The sequence below is a fragment of the Lagopus leucura genome, unplaced genomic scaffold, assembly GCF_019238085.1.
Source record: "Lagopus leucura isolate 7727_CA_CO unplaced genomic scaffold, USGS_WTPT01 Super-Scaffold_806, whole genome shotgun sequence".
Lineage (NCBI taxonomy): Eukaryota > Metazoa > Chordata > Aves > Galliformes > Phasianidae > Lagopus > Lagopus leucura.
This window is the reverse complement of record NW_024962260.1, coordinates 9,567,132-9,579,553: the sequence shown is the minus strand read 5'-3', so window position 1 is coordinate 9,579,553 and position 12,422 is coordinate 9,567,132. Positions and strand designations below refer to the sequence as shown.

Here is a 12,422-nt window from a genome sequence, read left to right as displayed (position 1 = left end):
CCCACCATCGTGTGAGACTTGCTTGTATTTACCCAAAAGGCATTCTCCTTCACTGGTCTGGCTGGTTTGGTCGCAGTGTGGTTGTGATACTAGCAATCATGAGAGAATATTGGGGATTTAAGTTTGCTGTGATACGGTTTCATGATTTCACATATGGAATTACTAGAGCTGTCTGCTGAAAAGAAATTTTGGTATAAAAATTTTGGGAACACTTGGGTTTTTTTCTACTCTATAGGAAAAGTTCATTCTACTGCAATCCATCATTGGTTTGTTGCTTAGGAGTTTGCTCCTAAGCAGCGTTAGGTCTCTACACATGCCTGGAAGTTAATTCTTCTTCATTCTGCCAAGTGCCTATTCTTTTCTCTTTTAAACAGCTCTCAGTACCATCCACCTTATTCTTCTGTTACCTTCTATGTGCTCATATCTATCTGTTGCAGTATCAGTAATCACTGTTGTGATAGCACTTTGTAGATTTCTCTTCCTGTGTTTGTTCTATTGCAAAGCACTCAGTATAGCAATAGAGCATTCATTCATTTGAGGAATGTATGATGTACCTTTTCAGTGCCATGCGAAAAGGACAGTGCTAATGTAAAAACAAAGCTCCCCACTCAGATACAGGAACTGGACAAATACAGACTAGCCTATGGCAAAAGTAAATATAAGAGCCATCAGGTAAGTCTATGCTCAATTTGTATGGCAAAATGAAAGGTTGAGAGAATCTCTATAAGGGCGGGGGAGAGGGGGGTGTAAATGATCAAGGAAAGAGGGCAAAATGATCTATGAGTGGAACACCTCTCCTGTGGTAACAGGCTGACAGAGCTGGGGCTTTTCAGCCTGGAGAAGAGAAAGCTGCAAGGTGACCTGATAGCAGCCTGTCAGTGTCTAAAGGGAAGCTACAGGAAAGAAGGGGACAGACTCTTGAGCAGGGTCTGTAGTGATAGAAATGGTTTCAAGCTCAAATAGGGTAGTTTTAGGTTAGATATAAGGAAAAAACCTATCACAGCGGGGGCAGTGGGGCACTGTAGCAGGTTGCCCAGTGGTGTGGTTGATGCTCTCTCCCTGGAGACTCAAGGTGAGGCTGGATAAGGCTCTGGGTAGCCTGATCTAGCTGTGGTGTCCTTTTTCATTGCAGAGCAGTTGGACTAGATGGCCTTCAGAGATCCCTTCCAACTCTTAAGGATTCTATGAACAGCTTAAACTAAAGGCAACAGTGGTAACACAAGAACAGATTAGTACCATCTAGCCAGTAGTAACTTTAGGCTAGTAATTAAGAGGGTCTTCTCCATCAGAGGAGACGTTCTAGAACAGACTCCCAAAACGAATGTTTTTTGTTGTTTTTCTTTGCCCCTCTTGCTTGGAAATGAGTTTAAGAGAACTCATGTACAGCGGTGTTTGCATGTCCTCATCCTGTGTCCCAGCAGTTCTCAGTGGCACATGAGTTAACGTCAGCATCTATGCAGCATGAGTTCATCTGGTCTGTTTTCATCATTCCTACCTTGGATGATAGGAGAGGAAAAAGCCAAGGGCTCTGCTTTGTGTCTATGCAGCACAAGTGATTGGTCTTAGGACAGTGCTTTCTGGTCTAAAGGCGTAAAGATACAAGAGGGCAGAAAACCTACATCAGGGCATCTGTCCCTCTACAGAGCACTGTGTAGGGGTTCTCCCTTGTGCTCAGGGGAAGACGCTTGGACCAAATGTCAGATCTAAGCAGTTTTGCAGCCTATCAGCTCTCCATCTAAGATCTGTAGCATAAGCTTATCTCCAGTGGTATCTCACAGATTCTGAGTTACTTCTGCAGCTGGTCATGCACAACAGGCAGAGATGTGTATTCTCACACCCACTGCTCACCTGTTTTTCTCTTTTTCTCTTTAGTAATTGTGCAAGTTGCCTGATAATTCGTCTAAAAGCCCTTACGAGACATTACATAATGTCCTTGGAGAAACCCTGTCTGCTGTAACATTGGATAGATTATTATGTAAAACTTTCTTCTTCTCAGTTTGTTTTTGAGTGGGGAGTCAGGCTGGATTTCCACTTGGCTGAGCCTGAAAGGCTTTGGGTTTACTCTGGATTGCTCCACTATTTTATTAATCTCTGTAAGCTGTGCTGGAATTGGCCTTAGTATCACAAGTGAAACGAGTTTGGCAGGGCTCTCTAGAGGTGAGGAAGCACACCTGCCTGTGCTGTGAGGTATGATTTGGCTCAAGTGCCAACACTTACTCAAGAAAGCCCCCAGTTCTACTGTGTTGATTTAACTAGTATCACCGGACCAGCTCCATGTGATAAAACCTTCCCCAGTGCCCCTCAGGAGCACTGAGCTTTCTGTATGCTGAACAGATCATCAGGCAGGATTGCTGTGAGCCGGTCTTTTCTGGGGAGAATTAGTACAAAAACACAGACAGCAGCTCACCTGCTGTATCCCCTGCCTTTGGCTTGTGTCTGGAGTGGCTGCTGAAGGTTGGAGGAGTGCTGGCCCACTCTCTCCTCCCCGTGTTGCTGAAGACTCTGTAGTAGCCCTCTCTTCTCTGAGGTCCTGATTGCCCATGGATGGTGTTGAGCTTTCAAGGAGGTCTGAAGGCAGCTTAGAGATTAACTAGTAAAAGGAGCAGTGAGGCACCTCACATCCCTGAGAATCCTGTGGCTTGAAAATCTCCGACTCCAGCTGCAAGGATGGATGGCAGCAAGTCTGACCTCTGCCCAGTTTTCCTGCAGCTGAAGCAGTAGCAAAGTATCAGCAACTACTGGCACCACCAGATCATTTTTGTGAGGAGCAGGGGAGTTGCTTCATTTCTGTGAGTCTCCAGCACTTGTCTGCACCTTGCACTGTTGTCCACTGTCCTGTCTGGCATCCGCAGCAGTGCAGTTCATTATCTGTGCCTTGCGGAGAGACCTGGAGCTTTCAGGGCTGTGCTTCAGGCAGCTTTCTGTTACAGAAATGGGGAGAGCAGTGATGAGAGCTTGAAGTGATGTCCTGGGCAGGGGCCATGCCCAGGAACTTGCCTCTCGAAGCTCCATGGCTGAGAGCCCAGCCAGAAGAGGACAGAATTGTGTCTAGGTCAGCAGAGCTAGCCAGGAACCATTTTCTTTCCTGTTCAGAACATCTGAATGGAAGTACTTCTCTGAAACACTTATTTTGGCTGGATATTTCAAGGCAGAATGAGACATTTTGTTTCAGCTCGTAGAGTTCTCTTTGAACTGGGATTCTGAGAGAACCTTTTCTTCTTGAAAACTGAGATTAAAGGAAGTTATCTACTGCAGAAGACTTTCAGTTGAGAAGTATATAAAAAAATGCAAAATGTTAGTTTAAAAAATCCCCTACACTGGGGGGGGGGGGCGACAACAATTATTTCTAACAGCTGTGTTTTCAAAGGGAATTTTTTCCAGTGAAAAAAGTATCAAACAGCTCTATTAAAATTGTATTTCCTTCTGCTTGTTAACTTCTCTTTTCTCCCTTATTTGGGACATCCTGTAACAACTCAAAATCCAGAAACCCTTTTGGGGGGGGGGCGGGGCGCCCCAAAGATATGCAAACCTCCCTCATGAACAAGTTTCAGGCTTGTCATGAAACCTGAACCCAAGGAAGGTTTCCTGGCTTCAGCTTTCATTCTGATGTTGCACATGGCTCTGGCTCAGAGGATCACTTTAGTCTTGGAGCAGGGATGAGGAATCCAATTGTGTAGAGGGGAATAAGAAGATGGAAAGTGCATGGGCTGAAGTGTGGAAAATCTAGCAGTAGGACAACTTTTCTGTCTCTGCTCCTAAACCTCAGACTGGTGTTGTGCTGCATGTACTTCTCGCCATCTCTGGCAGCAGTACTGGATTGCTGTGGACCACCTTAAATGTTTTCCATGCCAGCTGAGCACAGAAAACTTCTGAAATGGGTCTCTGCTGTGCAGTGCATTCTCTCTTAGCAGTGCCCTCATGGTGACTCAGTCTCATTCCCTGCTTCTTTTAACCCACAGCAGGTCAAGAGTTTAACAAAGTGACTAGGGCTGGAAGCCAAGTCCCCAGAGTTGCAATCTGCAGCCAGCATGCCAGCATCTGGAAAGCGTTTGTGACCAATAAAAAATGAATGTGCAGACTCTGCCAAAGCAGAAATCATTTGGCATCTCAAGCCCAAATCTTTACAAGATGATTCTTCTGAGACTTGGAAAGGCTTGCCTCAGTGTTTTCTAATAAAAACAATTTTGGGCTGGGCCAGTAGTCGATGAACAGTGCTATGTGTTGCCACGTGGGAGACAGCCAGTCAGGGATAGGAAGAATTTACTGGAGTGTAACCTTGGGCTGGCTTGGGCTGAATGCCTTGCATCAGCAATGGACTGATGGCTTGGGCTGGGGACAGGGCACTATGGATGCTACAACAGCTTCCAGACAAAGCATGCTGTGACCTTGGGCTGTTTTATCTGGTGCCACAGGACCCCCAGGGAGGGGCAGGAAGAAGAACAGAGGAGTAGAAGAGTGCCTTACTATTAGGGCATGAAGCTCTTGGTCAGTCTGACAGGAGCTGCCTTAGTCCTATCTATGGAAACGGAGGCCTCCAGCAGTCAGCAGCTACCTTTCCAGATGGCGATCTGGAGTGCTGTGCACAGTCTCTGTTGGGTACAGCAGCAGTCCCACCTGTTTGTCAGATCCTGACTGCGAGCGATAGTGAGATTCACTTACAACAGGGGTAACAGGGGAGGTCCATGTCCATTCCTGAAGAGACCTAAGAGAAGAGAGATGGTCTGCATGTAGGTTTTGATACCTTAAAGGCACAGGTCTGTCAGGGGCATTCAAAATGGAGGAAAGAGAAACAGGATGTGCGAATGCTGCCACTGTTGGTTCTTACCAGCAGCTAGCTCATAGTGCTATTGCTGAGCACATCCAAGCACTTCTTGTTTCCAGGCTCTGTTTCTAAGGATCCATTGCACTCAATGCCCTGCTCCTCCGTATAGCACTCATCTGGATGGCTTTGTCCATATGAATGTTCCTTCCCACAGCTGGCTTCCTTTTTTCTCATTGCTTTCTCTCTCTGGAGTGGCTGTGACTGGCAGTCATGTGCAGGCCTCTAAGTCTGTTTAGACTCCACTACCACATACTCTGAATTCCACTGTGAGGAAACCAACACAAATGAGTGGAAGATTAGTAATCATCTTAGAAGTTGCCAGAACAGTTCTTGCTGGAGCTGTATGGATGTTGTTCTGTTGGTGTCATCCCTCTGACCACAGAATCAGTATGGTGCCATAGCTAAAGCAATGCAGCTGGGGTACAAGTAACCCCACAGCAAAACCCTGGTATTAATTCTGAAACAGTGAAAAAAAGCTGATGTTTGCTTGATCTCCATTTTCTGAGCATGAATTTGCAGATGGATTTCTACCAGGGAAGAGGAAGCTGGCATCTGAACTGCAGGATTAGAGCACAGATATGATCCAGATGCTCTAGCTTTGTACATTTGTTCTTGCCTTTGAGGAGCATCAAAGCTGAAGTTTAAGTAAGGAGAATGTGGAATCCTGTAAGTGAAGAAATTTTAGTTTTTACATTTCAAACTGCAGATATTCAAAGTGAGGTCCTCTGGGACTCTTAAGGCTAAATTTAACACTGCCGTTTTACCAATTTTGATTTTTGACCTCCACTGTTTGTTCCCACCTGGTTCCTGCTTGCAGTAGGAAGTTTAGTTGGAATTATCATGTGTCGGCTACTGCATGTCAGTTTGCTTTTTCAGATGTTTACAAAGAGTAGGTTAGGGTAACTGACCCAGGGTGGGTAAAAACATCATCACTTGAAGAAATGTTAGTGGTTTTGATCAGTATACAGTGTTGGTGAAATTCCCCTTGTGTTCCTAGTCCTGGCAGGATTAACAAAACATGTGCAAAATCCCTCCAAAGAAAACTCAGCCAAATCCACCTGATTTGGAAATTTTAGTTTGGGCCGTATTGGCTTTAAAAGCTGAGGAAGTCTTGGCCAAAACTAGTCTGAGTTTAGTTCTCAGAACCAAGAGAAATCCAGATACTTAGTTTTGTTTAGTTAGATACTTAGTGTTTCTTGAATCCCTTGGAGTTATTGCTGGTTTAAAATGAGTCCTTGGGAGATGACTGGTTCATAAGGGCCACGTTCTCCAGAAATGGCAATTATGTTTTGCTTTTGTTATTTTTCACGCTCTTTTTGTGAAAAGTGTGTTATTAGCCCTAGTAGGAGATCATTTAGAGCTTGCAAAATACATCTTGCGACTACTCAGCACTTTCCATGTGTCCCTGAACAGTGCTTCTACTTCCACTTGATGGAGCCTGGTTTCTCTGTTTCTATTGTCCAAGCAGCACTTTCCTCACAGCATTAAAAATTTTCCACTTCCTACAGATGCTTGGATATTCTGGTCTGGGGTTGCATTAACTGTAGGAGTGCTGCTGCATTGATGTGTCTGTGAAGTCTACTGTAAAAAAGCAAGGAGGTACTGGGCTGTGGCATCCTGGACATCTGGGCAGTACAGCTAGCGTTGTGAGTGCTACACGTGTAGGGTGGCAGCTGAAAGGGTGGAGGCCTGAAGGTAGCAGTGGAATGTAAAGGAGCTCTACAGCGATGCAGAATGGACATCTTACAAGTCAGCCAGTGTGCATGCTGCTGCGGCACAAGCAGACAGTGCACCCTCACCATGAGGTGGCAGTGGTATGTGAATGGGACATTTCATCCTGTGATGATCCTGGGACTGGAAATCTTTCACCGTTTTGATTTCTGGGGACTTCATGCTGAAGCTGGTGGTGTAAGATCATTAACCCTCTTGCAAACAGCAGGCATGGAATGCTTCTGCTGTTTGTCCTTAAACATATTCAAACAAAGACATCTGTTATATCTAAGCATTCTCCATGGTTGCTGCAATGCTTTCTTCTACCCTACCTCTCTGACAGTGAAGGGTTAAATCCACGTGCCTGCTGATGAGCTGTGAATATGCAGCTAGGACCTGTTCTCAGGCATGTGTCCATTTCTATAATCCAATCTTCTCCACTGTGGCACAGACCTGGAGGCTCTTCTGCAGCCTAGCATGGCAGGTCTGCTGCCATGGGATAAGAACTGGTAGGATGATTTACATAATGCAAAATCACATATGCAAATAAGCCAAAATCAGGGTCCTTTCATTCAGCTTTGATTTTTAAGGAGACTGTATCCATGGGCTTGAGAGCAAAGGGATTTGAAAGCATGGTTTTCATCTCTTGACCTCTTGCAAAACAGAGAACACCCCCGGAGATGTACTCCTGTTACCAGACATGTACAGCCCAATGGGTATAAATGATTAATAGTGCAGAAACATTTGATAACCCACGCCATGCAAATGCACCCTTAGCCTCTAGGCCTACATCATCTGTTCCCTCTACTGAAAGTGTGGACTGCAACCTTACGCAGGAAATGAAAGAAACTCCATCTCCGAGGAACAAAGGGAATTCATTTTTTCATCTGGTAGAACATTTAAAAGATGTTAAGAACAGCAACAGCCTCACACCTGTTGCATACCAGATGAGCACTGGTGGAGAAACGTGGAGAGGTCATTTTAATGTGTGCCCTTAAAAAGGTTACAGAGAATAAATCAGAGCACAGCAGTGTCCATCAGTACTCAGAATGAGGATTCCAAACACTGGGCTCTCACTTGACTCAGTTTCGTAGTCCTTTGAGCTACCTCTGTCCTGTAGCAATGGCCAGATTGGCCTGGGCTTCAAGAAAGCTCCTGGAGGGCTAGAACTGAATGGCATGGTCTGAACAATTCATGACGTTTTTTCTTTTTCAACAATTCACTGATCAGCTCAGTGATCTTTTCCTAGCAGTGACCTGTGTAGGGATTCCAAAGGAAAACTCCAGAATAAATAAGGCTAATGAGGTAGCAGTTTATGGAGGCTGTACATGTTCTTAACTTGAGTGACTAGGACAGGTCCCAGTGGCATCACGTATTTTAGCCTGGCTAATGGAATGCTCTGAAAATGTAATGAATTAGTTATCTGAAGATACTAACTTTAATCAAACTTCTTTAATCCTTAAAAAAAAAAAAAAAAAAAAGTTAGATATTCAGCTTTTTCTTGCAGCAGTGAGACTTGTGGTAAATTGTATGTGTTAATTAAATATTGCATTAAAAAATGTTAATTTTTTCAAGTGAATGTGCATCTTGCTTGGCATTTCTATTTGAGAGGGCTGCTCTTGCTTGAACGTACGTAGAACTTAGCAGTTTGGTGTAAAACTCTAGGGAGAGAAAATATAACCAGTCACCCCAGATGCATGCCACAGATGAAACAAACCAAAAAAAGTAGGTGTTTTCACTTTTGTCCATTACAAGTTCTGGTTGCTTGAAGCATAACACTGGCCATTCAGAGGTAGGTAAATCTTGTTAGGCAGTGTCTGTAGTCTCTTTTCCCCTTCAGCAATACAAAGTTACCACAGGTATGATCAGAATTGGCTCCTTAAGTGTGTAAGCTGTTCCTGCCCAATTGTGCCTTCCTTCTGCACTCCACTGGTTCCAGCAGAGCTTGCAGTTCTTCTAAATCAGCATTTCTTGTGGTGATCTAACACCAGCATCTACACCAGCAGGACATTTCAGAAGCGCAAAGAACAGAAGATCTTGTGCTTTTTCTGGGAACCAGGTAGTACTAAAGAAAAAAGAAATGCATTTCTGTATTCCTCAGAATGCAGATATCACAGACAGTAATAAAGCTGTGTCTTTGGCCAGGGCAGCACCCATATAATGACAATATTGAGGACATTGTGCTCTCTCTGAATCTTCCTCCCAAAATGAAGCTGAGTACAATTACTGCTAGGAAAAAGTGCTACTGTTAAGACTTATCTGAATCCAGTCTTTGATGCCTGAAAGCGAGGCCATTTTTACTGAGATGTGTTGAATTTGTTTAGCATTTTGCAGCACCAGTACAGACCAGGCAGAACTAGTTAGGTGATTTGGAATATCATGGACAAGGGTCATAACAATCTCTTCTTGAATATGAGCAGCTAAACATTATGGCTGCTGCCAGCACCACCTTTCTTCAGCAAGCCTGCTAGTGGCTGAGGCAGGAAGGGTGGGGAATTGAAGGGTACTGGTGTTTTTTCCTTTGGAAGGTGAGCTGCTGCATGCTAAGCTGAGTTTGCACATTTGGCAGAAACTGGGTGTGCCTCTCCTGTGGTCTCATGGAGAGACTGGAAGGCTGAGGTTGCAGCAGCCTTTAAAAATGCTTATCCATGTAATTTGATTCTGTGCATTGTATCTACAAGTCACCTAGGATGTCTGTGCCATTTCTTGATATGTATCCTAATGAGAAGTTGACCTGGACTGCAGGTGTCACCCAGTGTCCAGATTTGCAGGTCTGACCAAACTCAAGCTTGGTGAGAAGAGTGGTATGCTGATCAGTTCTGATTGTGGAAACAGAGGTATTAGCCACAGCAGAGTATCTTGCAAGTGTGAGTATTTACAGGGAGGCAGATGTAAACCACATTTGTCCTGTGTTTCTGGCAAAGAAAGAGCGTGAAATATTTGTGACCTAAGTCATTGGCTTTCTTGCCATTTGTATAAAAATTTCCAGATGTGATTGTTGATGCTTCACCTGGGACCAATTAAAGGAAGAAGGAATATCCAGAACCAATTGTGTACATGTGGATACTTGACTTGTTTGTGTGCACACACATCTCTGTTGCAATATGTCTGTTTTAAAATAAAGCAGAATTTCAGATCAAAGAACTTCTATTTTCTCTTTCCAGGGCCTTCCTTTTGTCTACAGAACCCTTTTCTTCTCAGATTGTCCCTGTCCCAAAGCTCAGGATCTATTTGGAATCTTTTGATGCTTATATTCATCACACCTTTTCAGTTGTTTTACCTCCAAATAGCTGCTTTGTGGCTCGCCTTAATCAGTGCTCTTTTGTGCAGTCACAGGAATTTTAGTGGGGAAGATTCCCAGATGTTGTAAGCTTGTAGAAAGATAGAGTGATGTCCCCAGTAATGCAGCAGAGACTAACCACAACAGGCTCCAGCACAACATCACTGGGTCCAGTTCTGTCTCCTGCACTCTCTTTCCTCGCTCATCACTACAGCTGTCAGCCTTCTGGGTCCTTATTGTGTTGTGCCTAGGAATTAAACTTCTGTTTTTTCCCTTCCAGGATGTGTCTGCAAAGTTTTTCCTCACTCCACTACTGTCTGGAAACTTTCCTTCTTGCTCTTTTTCTGTTGAATTTCTCTATACTTTTTGTTTTTCCCCACAGGTCTCCCTGATGGCATTCACCAGGCTGCCTCCCGCCATAGTTGTATCCTGCTGGAAAGTAAATTGTGAGTCACTCAGTCTTCTTCCCTTTTTGTTATCCTTATTTTTCCAAGAGGAGTTCAAGTGAACAAACAACCCCTGCAGTAACCTGGTGCTTTTCAGGAGCCTTATTCACATGGCCAGAACAAGTATGTAGAAGGACAGGATGAGAACCCAGCTAGACTGCAGAAATTAGGCACAGACCCCAAAATACAGACCTGTTTGAATTCAGAATAGCCAACAATACAATTTGAACTTATTTTTTTGTGTCTCAGTCATTCTCTTTAGCCATAGTCAAAACTCATTTTATGTACATCCCTCTACGGCTGCTGGTGTCACCCACCTTGTGTAGTGGGTACAAAGCCTTCCTTATGTAAGCGCTGCTTTTGAAGGGGGAAGAGTGCAGGGTCTGGTGTGCAGCAGGAGTTATTGAACAGGAAGTCTAGAAACAGAACCATTGGTGGAGGGGCTGTTTCTGTGAAAATTCAAACCCAGTGTGGAAAGCATCAGATCCAAAGTGAACTTTGCTTCTGTCTCATATTTTAGAATTCCTTAATTCTCTTCCAAGTGAATTTGGGTATGTTTATGTTTCTTTTCAACAGAGGGAATAATTAAAATGGAATTGTGAATGCTAGTAAACATTTTACACAATCATTTGTTCATTAACAAGAAGTTTCCAAGGTAGTTACTTTTTAGCTCTAAATTTTCAGCTTCTCTACCACTAGCTTCACAGCTAGGCTAGGATCAACAGTCTTACTAGTTGACATGTTGAAACAGGACTACAGCTCTAGTGTAGCTTTATCTTTTCTGTACCGTTTTGGGAGAAGTATACACATGCTCCTAAGCAATTGAGTATAATTTTTCTAGAAAGGATACTTCTGTTTCTTTGAGATGTGGTGACTAGAGATGCTTTAAGTGTGTTGGTGTGCCCTGGAAAATGTCCTTAAAAGCTAAAATTGACCTGCTTTATTTTTTTTTATTATTTCAGGAGGCACACATTCAGAAAATCAGGATGTGGATGTCACTTTTTCACTGAAGTTTTTAGGTATCTTGTCTTCTTATTTGAAGTGGTATTTTCTTCTTCAAGTCCAGGTGTGCAAAGCTCTCAGACTGCCTTTGTGGCTTATGCTGGCACCACTAGCCCTTGATGCAAGCAGAGTCCCTGTAGTATGGATGGGTGCAGTTCTACTGTATTGTGATATGTGGGTGCCACGCAGTCCAGCTGCCCAGTACTGACTCTGTCTTCTTCCATATTGCAAGGCAGTGAAAAAATTAATGTGGTGCAATAATAGTGCTGTATCTGCTATGTTTCCTTGCAAACATTCCAGCTGCCTTGGCTTAATACCACTGCAGCATGATGTGTGCTGTGCACAGCTGGTCCCAGAGAGGATGAATAAAGATAAACTGATACAGTGTGTTCAGCAGTGCATCAGATTGTCTCAACTTCCTGCATGGTGCCAAAGCTTCCCGAAATTGGCTCTTAGGTGCTTGGCCTCTCTGTCTTTAATCTGAGTGGTTCCAGAGCAGTGATTTTTTTCTCTCGTCCATGTGCTGTGAGCTGTAGCCTCTTGAAGGAAGGAGTGTGACAGGGACTGGACAACAGTGCCCAAAGAGCAAATGTGGGAGGAGTGAAGGTGGGCAGCTGGCATCCAGGAGACTGGCAGGCAGGCTGCTGTTAGTTCCCTGAGCACTGGGATGGCCCCAGGGCACTGCAGGAAGACTGAGACTGTGAGGAACTGACTTAAAAGAGGGCAAATGGAAGATAGGAGTGGATAGAAGAGATTCATGGCTTCATTAGAGCAGAGGAGTTGAGTGCTAATATTCTGCTGGCATGATCAAGTAGCTGGCAAGGTTGGTTTGCAGCAAGGCCAAGCTGAATATTCTGCTGCAGAAATGATTCCTTGCTTTGCAGAGGAATTTCTGCCAAATCCTTTCTTTTTCTGGCTCCCAGGGCTGAGTGTCTGCTTGAATCATGGGGCTTCCAACCAGTTTTCTGTCTACTGCGCGCTAAAGTGGTACTCACACTTCTAAAAAGAGCCTCTGCTCCCCCTCTCTCTCTCCTTCTCCTCCTCTTTGCTTTGGTGAATTCCTGCCTCCTCGCTTTTAAGCATTGCTTATTCAACTTTCCGTTCTAGATTCTTACCCTGCTCTCGTGCATACTGAACCCTGATCTAAGAAGTGAAAGAGAGG

General features: G+C 44.2%; 1 long non-coding RNA gene across 3 annotated transcripts in view; it reads left to right on the top strand.

The window, feature by feature from the left end:
- The window catches only part of LOC122176871, a 78,266-nt gene that overhangs the window by 52,690 nt on the left and 13,154 nt on the right, over window positions 1-12,422 (top strand). For all 3 annotated transcript variants that reach the window (XR_006177861.1, XR_006177860.1, XR_006177859.1), the window contains exons 2-3: window positions 10,195-10,258; window positions 11,221-11,277. This is a non-coding gene — a long non-coding RNA (uncharacterized LOC122176871). The remainder of the gene's footprint in view (window positions 1-10,194; window positions 10,259-11,220; window positions 11,278-12,422) is intronic.